Source organism: Tyto alba, unplaced genomic scaffold (assembly GCF_018691265.1).
Source record: "Tyto alba isolate M040663 unplaced genomic scaffold, T.alba_DEE_v4.0 Super-Scaffold_13, whole genome shotgun sequence".
Taxonomy (NCBI): Eukaryota; Metazoa; Chordata; class Aves; order Strigiformes; family Tytonidae; genus Tyto; species Tyto alba.
In genome coordinates this window covers 19,129,519-19,141,741 of record NW_024881275.1, presented here as the reverse complement: position 1 = coordinate 19,141,741, position 12,223 = coordinate 19,129,519, and positions in this window count along the sequence as shown.

Here is a 12,223-nt window from a genome sequence, read left to right as displayed (position 1 = left end):
AGTACCTATTTTTAGAATCACTGTGCAATTTTTAGAAATCCCTGATAAAGTATTCTAAGATGCACTGCATGTTGTGTCCAGCATAGTTCTCTTGGGAGACAACATTAGAACTCTTATTTAGTCATACAGCATCCACAGGGGTTACTGACAGCACCAACCAACAGTTCATCCTTTACTTGCATATCTTGATCTGTGTACAAGGAGAAGTCTCTACTGTCTTTCATTTCAAATTGTTTGGCAGGGTGTTGCAGGTAAAAACACTAAATGAATTTAAATGTAATACTCAGAAGCTTTAGAATTTTTTATGTTTTTCAGATAACACGTTGCTGACAGAAGGAAAAATGTAGGGAAGGGACATGTAGTCCAAACAGTTACACTAACACTGAAAATGTATTTTTTATCCTTGATAGGAAATTATAAAAAATATGTGCAGAAGCAGATGAGGGATTGGAACTTTTTTTCTTGTGGTACATGACAGAAAAGGGGGAAAATATTTCAATAAATTAAATGAAAAAGTTGGAGACTTTATAGTGATAGAAAAAATGTTTATGTTACACAGTCTGTACTTAATCTGTGAAGTGGCAATCCTTAATGAGAGAGACATGTAATAAATAATTCCTCTTAATGAAATATTTTTTAAAGAGCTACTCAAGAACATACTTTAGGAATTCATCAGATGTCAATTATAGACCAGATTAAGGCTTTGACAGTGGGCAGTGCTGACATTTACAACCTTTGATGGATTTCTATACCCTCTTACAGACTATCTGATACCAGCAGAGACAGGTTATTGGAGTTCGGTGAAATGTTTTCTGATTTGATGGCAATTATTCTATTCATAAAGGGAAAATACTCACAAATACGTAGCTGGGGGCTTGTTTGTGAATTTTATAGGGGAGATAAAATTGTGCTGTTCTCTGCAAAGCAGCTTTCCATGACAGTTGGCCACAACATTCTGAAGTTGTCTTTCAAGCTGTTTCCCTCACTGACTGGATTCCTCTTTACCTGTATGCCATCAATTATAACTCTGCAAAAACACTTCTCAGAAATTACTTGCAAATGCTTTAAAGACTTACAGTATTTTCTTTTTGTTGTGAAGTTGAAGGTGTTCAAATATGTAATCCAGTATTGAGACCTTTGTTTTCTTATCTTTCTTTCCTCCTTCTCCCTTTTTTTTCCATTTCCTAATGCTTTTCCCAGGTATTTCAGTTCAGTGACACAATCTTTCTGCTTAAGGAATTGGAGCCAGTTGGCTTTCAGGGTTTTTTTCTTTAGTTACTCTGTATAAGACAATTCACTGGCTTTAGAAGTTGTTGTCAAACATATCAAAAACTTTCACTGCAATGTAGGAGCAAGGCTTTGCAAGATAATTGGTTTGGTGTCCACTATATGCAAGCAGAAAATCAAGGAAAAAAAATTAATTGCACTCATATAGAGCATTTCACTAAAACTCTATATCTAATTACAGTGGTGAACACACAGCAGGGACACTAGAAACAGGAGATATCTTTAAACCCTTCATCTTTGAAGAGGCCTTTGGCACCAGATATGATTCAAGTTAAGAAAGCAGTCTCCTGACAAGTTATACCCCAATAAATGTGTCATTGATGAGTAGGTTGCGTATGAAGCGTTTGTCACAACATACATATTCTGTCTAATTATCAATACAAAGTGTATTTTCTCTTGGTTGTTTTCCTATATTAATTAACATTATTCTGAGTTTTAAGACTGCTTGACAATTCAAATACTTAATATATCACAGTGACTTCACATGTTCTATTATTCATTGAAGAGTCCAGATGAACCATCCAGTTAATGCAAATGATTCTGGACTTCTATATTGTGTCCCCCATAGTAGCCACACGGTATTATTCTTTCCTTTTACACATTCGTTATAGGATTCTGTGACTGTGGAACAAATGTGTTGCTACAAAACTGGTAACATAAACGCTTCTTATTCTGGAAAGTGTAACTCAAAGTGGTTTCATGAAACATTAAAGCAAAATATTCTTTATAGAAACCAACATAAAAAACCCCTCAGTTGCTTCTTGGGAATCTGTATCTTGGGAACAAAACTTTGACCTGTTACTGTTGGCCATCATTCTGCAGCTAACACAAATCCTTACAACATTAATAGTTAATAAGGGAATATATAAATTACCAAGTTACATTTTTCATAACAAACCCATTTTTGCTGACTTAAGTTATTTAGAGTATTTTTAAAGCTCTTGTGAAATAGATCATGTTGGTATTCTGAGCATTTGGGATCTAAATTCAAGATATCTGTTCATAAAACTGTCTGCAACATCTCCTCCCCAAATGCTGAAATGATGTGGATAAGAAAATTTGTTCTATTTCCACTGTTCTTTAGATATTTCAATTCCATCTTTGAGTCAGGGAACTAACAAACAATTTAACTAAGAGTCTGCTGGGGAGCCTGAAATTTTGAACAAAATCATCAGAAAAACTGAGGATACTAATCAAAACTTCTGAGAATCAATTTCGGGAACTATCACTGAAGTATTTTAATCTCAGCAAATATTTACATGGACTGACTTCCCAGTGTTCATAAATAGGAAAAGCATTTGTAGATATACTGCTTGTACGTGGGAAGGAGAAATACATCTAGATTTTAATAGTATATACTAAAATATCCACATCATAGTAATCCTTTGATAGTTTGGAATGCATTGCATTGGAGGAAAGGGTCATTTGGAAATGACTGCAAGGGTGTTGTGTAGGCACTGGTTTTGCATGATGGACAGAGTGAACGGCCACATATGCCATCTTGAGGAACTTTGAGCAGAGATGTTGTTTATTGTTCCACTCACTTTATAGACTTCCCTGTTTATCTCATGCTTTCAGATATTTTTGTGTTGTACTGTTGAACTCCTTCCTGTGCCCGAGTGATTTCAACCTTTCCCAGCAAGTAATCATTCAAGAGACTGGTGTATGTGTGTATAGATATATATACCTAGACACACAAATATGTATATGTATAAATACATATATAAATATGATATATATATATATATATATATATATATATATATATGAACCCACAGGAGGCAATTAGGTACAACTACAAATTTGTGCTCATGATTTTTAAATATATATATGCTTTTGAGAGAGAAAATCCATGTAGCCCTAAAGACAATCAGGTCCTCAAAAGGGATAGAAAGAAGATTATTTACATTCAGATAACATTGGCCAGTCTTTCTCTGGCCCTTTCAGTTTTTGAAATATTGACAGACTTTACTGTAATCCTGGAATCATAAATCATTGCTTGTATATCCAAGTGCTCTAGAATTATAGTAGTAGAGTATAGCAATGTAGATACAGAACTTTAGTTTTCTCTGGAAACATAATCCTAAAAAAAAGATTATATTGAAACTACAACCACAAATGTAAAGTAATATGGGAGATTCTATTTTCAGTTTGGTAAGCAGAAATTTTAATACTGCCTTTACAGAAGCCTTTTTCATTCAATTTACTTTTTTCTTAGGAAAATGAGGATTGTGTTGAAGACCACAGTTACTTTTCTTTAAGTTGTCTCCTATTTATCAGGTTTACTTTGTTTTTTAGTAGAAAGCTTATAAATTTCAATCCTTTAAAACTAGTCTGTTTTTACAGAATTGTTTGATGCGTAGAAAAACAAGAACAGTGGAGAAACACTGATGCAGTTGTACACAGCTCAATGATTTTTCTCCTATGTTCTCATTGTATCATGCTGGCATCTGGACTACCGGCATAATATTTGGGCTTTTTCAGAACACCCAATCTTTACTTTTTCTAGTGCAGGTGCTTCAGCCAAACAAATCTCTTGTCACCTAGGGGACAGCCAGAGATTTTTCTCAAAAGTGGTGCAACACATGAATCGTCTTTGTTAATTTTAATATGATTCAGTCTGTAGTTCTGCTAATTGAGAGACTTGTTTAGTAGTCAGACAAATGAGAACTGTCCTTTTAGACATAGGTGACCCTTTTAGAGGTGGTAAGAGTATGCTCATAATGCTGTTGAGCTAACTATATGCATCTTTGAAGTGGAAAATCTCAGCCTGTAAAAGTCAGGCTTAAAAAAGAAATTGCTATTCCAAACCAAGCCTTGGCTTTGAAGGTATGACTGAAATAATAGTAAGGGAAGCAAGGAGATAGACATCAGACTCGAAGGAATTAAGAGGACTAAGTACAAAGACTGTCATCAGAACCAGATTCATGGGAATCACTGTTGTGTGAGCTCCTATAGCCTGGATGATTTACTCTGCAACCTGAATTCATCTACAAGGACTGAAGGGAGAAAGTAGAGAGGCTTGTATGAAATCACAGCTAGCATTGCTAAAATGATTAATTTATCTAGCTGTAATTAGGCGACCAAATTTTTTACATCATAAGCTTAATTGCTTTAACCATCTGACATTAATTTCTAGCATTTCACCACTTTTAGAATGAAGGATTTTATGTGTGGAGTTTTACCACCTCTCAATAAATTAGGAGACACATCCATGAAAATACCACTGGAAAATCCATTTGAATGTGCCTAACTTCATTACAGTTTGATGTGACATTAACAGCTATGAATTACTGGAAGAGTATTCACAAGATGAGGAATCCTGATGGTCCAAGTGGGATGCAGATTAAATGGGCTATCTCATTTCCCAGTTGGGAGCTCCAAAGAGGCACTGAAAGAAAATACCTCACCAATCACACTGTGCTAAAAACATTAAGTCCCTTAGTTAGTAAGGACAAAGGGACACATCAAAGCTGCTGAAGTACAGTTGTCATAAAGATGGGGTGTAGAAGAGTATGTCTCCTCAGATGCTGCCTGTTTTCCTTCCCAAGCTGCCATGCCAAAGAGCAGGTGTTAGTGCTCAGGAAATCTCTACAGCAGAAACACTGGCTCTGGCCTTTGGGACCAGAAGATGATTTTGTCATCCTGATATATGAAACCCCTGAATGCACCCTTTGTCCCATCACATCCTTCTCACAGGGCAAAAAATCAGGTTATGTGTCATGCTCAGAGAACTTGAGGAGGAGATGTGCTTAAATGGCAACTGTTTCAGTGACTGGATAAAAATGTACACTGTGACCAGCCAACAAGACAGATAGTAAGGTATTTGCATTGTTGTATTTAATTTGTGATTTTTCACAAAGCTGAACTCTACTCATCTGTTACATGCTTACCTAAACATATTTTCAGTTAACAATGTGGATAAAGTCAGTTTACTAATGGGTCCAAGGATAGAATTTCTTTTGCTTGTTTGACAGACTTTTTTCTTCTGCACAAATCCATGGCTTGCCCAGCTATGTGTGGAGACAGATACACTGCCGTGGGCTTCTTCAGTTCTGTTGATGTATGCTGTTCCGTCAACACATTAAGCTGTTTCTGTAGATACATCATGCACAAATAAAAGAGCATACGTCAAATCTTAATCCTGTTTCAGTGTGGATGAACCAGTATTGCTAAAATAAGACCCCCTTCCCTCCTACGCTGAATCTTCAGATACCATTTGGGTCTGAACCAGTCTCATTGTGATAAATATTCCTGAAAGGAGAGCCAGTCACTTCCTCACTTGTTTAAGTTTAATCACTGCAACAAGCTTTCTTGAAGGGAGACTTCGAAACAAACTACCTCTGCTGACATCCCACAGCAGTTGGTGTTCCTGACTATAGAAGAATTTAAAGCCTTTGGGGATTGCTGTGATGCAGCCTGCATGGCCCCATGTAGAGACTGCTACCAGGTCTGTGCTTCATAGGGAATTTGCAGGGGCCTACCAGCTGGCTCCTTGAAAAAGCAGGATGGACTACAAGCCCACCAGCATACTTGGAGAGCCAGCTGGCCCATCTGGCCACCTGAAGAAGATACCAAAGGGTGCAGCAAGCTTCTGAGCTGCCCCAGTGAAGCTGGTCTTATTTGGTAAATTAATTCTGAGGGGAGTTAAGTGCTATTCATAAGTATACTTTTATATCACAAACATAACAACTTGTCCAATTGGACCTCAACAAGGAATGAGAAAAATTAATGATGTCCCTCCACTGCTGTTTTCATGAAGTGCTGTCTCCAGCACTTGACTGAAAAGCCTGTCCTACATATGAGGGTGGAACTGGTGATAAAGCCCTTCTGACCCTCCCCAGGCCATGGATCTACTGCACAGATATGTGGTCCATCTGCCTTTGGCAGTCTGTTTTCCTGCAGTCCAGAGTCGCTGCTGGATCAAATAGGGGCCTGGTTTATAGGCTCTCTTGATCTGGCATTCTCTACTTCAATGTAAATTTTTGAAAAACAGACTAGGTGTTAAAACTGATAAAATGTGTTGAACAGCATATTTTGAATGAACAAGCATAACAGAAACATGAACAGTCATCATAGTGTGTGTTATGTTTGCGCTTATTTGTCATGTATTACTGGAATATTTTTGATGAGGAGAAGAAATCTTTGCACCATTAGGATTTAGTAAACAATCAAACATTCCATGAAACACTTTACATGAAATGAAAGCCTGCAACCATCTCATAAATAAATCAGAAAGATGTATATCCACAGATTTAGAGGTAGTTAACATTGTTAACATATTATATTACTGTTGTTAGAGGTAATGAATCAGGATACTACTCAAATTTCAGAAACAGAGATGTAGAAACAGCCCTACCTTATAGACATGATGATGTATAAACACATTATTGTCAGGGTACCAAAGTTTCTACTCCAGGTTAAACTGAAAGGGAAAGATTTTATCTTGCTTTTCTTGTACGATTTTCATATGTGAAAGATATGTAGAACATCTAATGAAGTGTTGCAGTGCAGCTGAGGTAAGACAATATTGTTATACCCATGCTAGACATCAAAAAAAGGACAAACGTTAAAAAAATCCAACACACAAAATTTCTGGACAGTAATGTGCTCTGTGGGAACTTGATCTAAAGCCCAGTGTTTTCTTTCCATTGTATGGAATATACTTCAGTATCAATCTTCACTGAGCATCATAAAAATAATTGAAATCCTGCAGTGGTATAAATACATTGTTAAAGTCCCCTTTTCTTCTCTTGCCTGTTAAAATTTGCACTGGATCAGTATTTTTCTGTTTTCTGAAGACAGGGATGATGTTTTTCCTTGCTTTCAAATCAATTTTTATGTCAGCTATAAAAATTCTAAGAATTTCAGCTTCCGCATGTTTGCAGTAAGTGACCTAGTTCATTGTAAGAATAGGTTAAAATTAGTCTTCATAAAAAATCTATTTTCATCTCATAGAATATATTTTAGCCCATGTCTTCTTGTATTTCATAAAGTGTCTATCTCTTCATGCTTAAAAAGCTGGTGTTGTTTTGCTTAGCTTTGATCAAGATGCGCTCATTTGGAGCATGACAGCCTTAATTACATCCAGAGATATAGTAACAAGGCGGACTTTTTTCTGCCTGATATACTTAGTATCTTATAGTATATCATTGATCTAGATTTTGAAATATTATGTATTCTTTTGTTTGTAAAAAATGATCAACTTGTGGAAAATGAGGGTTTGTTTGTTTGTTTGTTTTGTTTTGTTTTCCCTTTTAACATGTCTGTATATTAGCATTCCGAGATAAGCAGAACTGTGTGGTATGTTCACACTTTATGGTTAAAAATTACACATGCACTGTAAGAAGTCTCAGCTCACAATTCCTGGCTGCCTCATGTGACTTTTTATGACATACAACTTGATAAGTTTATGCTGATCATATTCTTAGTTAGTTTTACTGACTATATTCCACCATTGTTACGGCTAAGACTTGCTGTCTGCAGGGTTCATAATAATGACACATTGCATTCTTTATTCCTATTTTTAGAAAAGCTATAACTGCATAGGGAAAGGATTTGTGTGCTTACGCAAACACATGATTGCCTGAGAGCTTTCTGAGTTATGTCAGAAACCATAAAAATAATTACTGTTTTTTTCTAGTTCAGATTTCAGCACAGGTATAACTCCATCTATGTGGTCCAGTGATATGCAGGAGATGGAAAATACATTACTACTGTTTACAGATGTCCTCTAAAATATAGTTGCTTTGTATTGTTCCAATCCAAATATTCAAAAGTTCATAGATGAAAGCTCATATGATATTTCTACAGAAGACCACCCTTCTGAACAAAAACTATTGTTCATTTCAGTTCTCTGTCTTTGAGCAGTGCTTAAGCCTCAGCCCAATATTTTATATTGTTTTGTATAGACATGTACAGGAGTGATGGCTCACAGGCTACTATTTTGTCCTAAGTATCCATCACAATCCATAGAATATGTGTTATAGAGGATTTGGGTCTTGGCCCCAGTCACCTTGCTGCGAGTGAGAACAGGGCAGAGACTTAATTCTGCCCAGGAATAGCTAAACTGACAGTCAGGGAAACTGGTCTGTGCTTAGTAGTGGTCAATCCAGATTATTTTCCCATGGGGGAGGCAAAATGCAGTTTGGTTTTCTTTGACACTGAAAAACAATATGCAAAGGCTTAAAATGTAATTTATGCCCACAAAAGAAGTAGAAGAAATGATGAAAAGTTATTAGCTTGTTTCTCTGTCTTTCTGCTGGATATGATATGATTGTTGAATACTTACACTTGCAGTACAAAGGCCTTGCCCACTCGCTTCACTCTAAGACCAATTTCCTTACTATCTTTATTGCCACACTTATACTGCAATACACCCAGAGGCCTCAATAATATTTAGGGTTTATTTTCCTATGCATTATTCAAATAAATAAGGACTTTGCTTAAAGGAGCACACTGTTTTCAGGGTGTAAATTTACTTTTCTTCAACACATAAAAAACTGAGGGCACATGTATTGTCCATAATGAAAAAAATTAAGCTGAAGGTCCGTTCTGGACTCAGGTGATACCTCTGTAAAAGGACATGGTGAGGGATTTCGAGAATCATATTTTCTCTGTGGTTTAATTGGTTGCTTCTTACCCACACATAGAGCAATTGTGTTGATATATACAATGATAATTTCCAGCTTTCCATCATCATCTCAATAAATCACACAAAATGACTGCGTGTGCATGCCTTTTAGACCTGTTCAGGTGTCTTGTTTGCCCATGTGCTGGCTGGGGACACCTAAAGAACTGCGTCTGTTACTTCACCTGCCATGTCATTGTTCCACAGCAGACAAAACGTATACCACCTGCTGAAAACACTCTGTTTTGCACCCAGTCAGTTGTGCAAAGAGCATGCCAAGTATGAAACATAGCTTTATTTTATGCTTGGCGGATTTTAAGATTTTAAGATTTAATTAAGTTCAGTGAAAACACAGAAACATTCCAGGACAGGACCATGCAGCAGTAGTGGTAGGATTTATGTTAAATGTAATTTTACTAAAGAAATTATAATGCACTGGGGAAAATGAGCTTTCTTACAGATGTTCCTTAGAGGCTAGCTTTGAAGCTAGGCTTATTGTTATTTTAAACAGAAGTTTAGGAACAAGAAGGAGCTTCATAACCACCTTGTTTTGTTGTTGTTAGGCAAACCATTACCTGACCAGTTTTTTTTCCATTTGATTTGAGGTAGGGTTGGGGAAGATGAGATGCTTTACATTATGTGAAGTGCTTCTGGCATTAAGTTATTAGGGAGACTGAGATTGGTTTACCCACTAGGTCATGGTAAATGAATGCAGATGCAAAGACTATGTCAATTGTGTCAATGGTGAAGGCTGTGCCACACAGATTGTGAAAAATTAGAGGAGGGCAGGAAATAATTTATTTTTCTAACAACCCATTTCCCATTTACAACTTGTACCTGTTGAAGCTGAAAATGCCCCCCTTGTTTTGTCCTTTCCCTGCTGGCTGTCTCTCTTCTTTATTTGACAGATATTCAACACTTGAGGCCTTAAGTTCAGAGGAGTATTATTAACAGCAACCATTATGGTCCCCTGGGGATTAATTTTACTTGTGTGTGTGTGTTTTCACAATAGTTTCAAGATGCTGGAATGCAGATATATTTCTAGTAAAAAAAATAGTTTAGACAGATTGATTCATTTAGCTACCCAGCAGGATCTGATTGCTTTTCTAAAGTTAATTCCCAGTGAGTTTTTTCCCAACAGAAGTATACTATAGTAACTATTGCTATGAATGAAAGTAATTGTTTTCTTACAAGAAATGAGTGAAAATTTAACTTTTTTCCATATTCTTTCTTTAATACCATTTTTTTTTCAAGTCACTCAAAGTGAGATATATTAATCAAATATACATTTCCAAGATATTGTTCATGTCATGCCCTGTTTTTCAAGAACTGAAGTCTCTGTGTTTTCTGAGGAAATTAAAAGATTTTTTGCCTTATTCAGTGGCAAGCTGTTTTTTTGGTTCAAGTTTGTCAGGTTTGAAGGGTGGTTGGTTTCCTTGCTTCATTGCAGCTGACAAAGCAAAAAGACCTCTTTGTCCCTCTCTTCAAGCTGTGTGTGAACTCTGATGGAATTCTGAACAGGTAAAACAACACATTATATGTGTTACAGATGTGCTAATAACAAGCTCTTCTGTTGATGTGAACTTTCTGACCATCAACTATGAAACTGAGATGACAAGTACATGCTTTTACTAGTGGTGGCATTTAAATGGTGTTTGATGATCTCAAAATAAAAAATGGTTCTATTTTCATACTCTTACCAAGGGCTGAAATGCAGATTAAAGTTTCTTATGTATGTATGTGTTGCACCTTGGCAAAATCTAATATAAAACTGATTGTAATGTTGGCTTTGATGACAGATTCTACAGCAAATTTAATAGTTTGTAACATATTGTTTAAGAAGTAGTTGAGAGGCTTAAAGTAAAGAGCCAAAACTAACTTGAGCAGAAGAAATTAATGTAGTTCAGCCCACCCATGCTTGCAATGCATGCGTGGGAGCCCAGCAGAGGGTGGAAAAGCCTGCAGAGATGTGGGAGGTATGGCCTTGCTTGCAGCATGCTCCTCACTGCCTCATGCAGTCTCATGTCTTTAAGCCCCACCAGCTTGTCCCTGGGTTGCAAGAGGCCCAGGTGGGGTACCTTTCACTTTCTGCCCTAACATGAGGTGTGTGTGTGTGTGTGTATTTTCAAGGACTAACTATAGACCAGTGCAAGAGATAGCAATCTTTAGGATGACAGTTGCATGAAAGGCCATTGTGGACAATTACAAAGACAGTTTTAAGCCCCTTTTTTAATTCACTGTTTTTGTCTTAGGTGGTATGTAACTTGTCAGGACAGAGTAAACGGTCTGAAAAAGGTCCAGAGCAGTTTCTCTGGCAGTTGATGCTAACAGCCTGACAGAGATTGCAGATCCAATCCTGTACTCCCAAATTCCTCCCTTGGTTAAGTATTAGTTTAACACTTTATTATAAAGACTCAAGCATTTTTAAATTATGGCTCAGAATTCTCTTTAAACAACAGAACATCCTCCATATTATAGGCTTCACTAACCAACTCACTCCATAGTGTACAGCCATGCAATTGTACTGGTTTTGAAATTAAATATTGACTGCAGTTTAATCGATTTCAAATTTTGTACTTTACAAGTTTTAGCTGAAAGTAAAAAAGTCATTCAGGGAACAGTCTGAATGGCATCGACTTGTAATAACACTCATTATTAGCAGAGGGTGGTAAACTCAGGACTAGGGTATGTGTTTTAAAGGCAATATGAGACTTTTCTCCTTGAAATACTTTCCAGTGTTATGTTAGCTAACATGAACCACCACTACTGCCATAGCATGCATGACTGAATCTTTTTGACAGCTAGCTAGGGTGCAGTGTGTTCCCTATAATTTATTCTGATCAGATGAATTAAAGAGGTTGTTCTCAACTAGGTATTCCTTACAATAACACCTTGAAAGCCATTTTGGTAACATTGCTGCCTAGAGTGATCTCCATCTTCAGCTTTGTTCAAAAAGTCCAGAAGAAATGTCACAAATGAAAGATGATATCTTCTGGTTAAGCTAGTTTAAAATGTTGATCAGTTATAACTCTCCTTCTTGTTTCTAAATATCAAACAAATATTAAGGATTGGGATTTTTTTTTTTTTAAATTACAAGCTTATTTAGTTGTTGCACTAAAAACAATTACAGAAACAAATATTATTTCAATCTTTTAAATGCTTGCAATGTATGAGAACAGATTACTTTGCTCTTTATAGTTATGAAGAGGCATTGGGCTGATTTTTACCTCTAATTCTCAGCAGATTCCATGTGGAATTCTATTATTCAGAGAAATATATACATTTTAATAGCTGTATTCCTTTAAA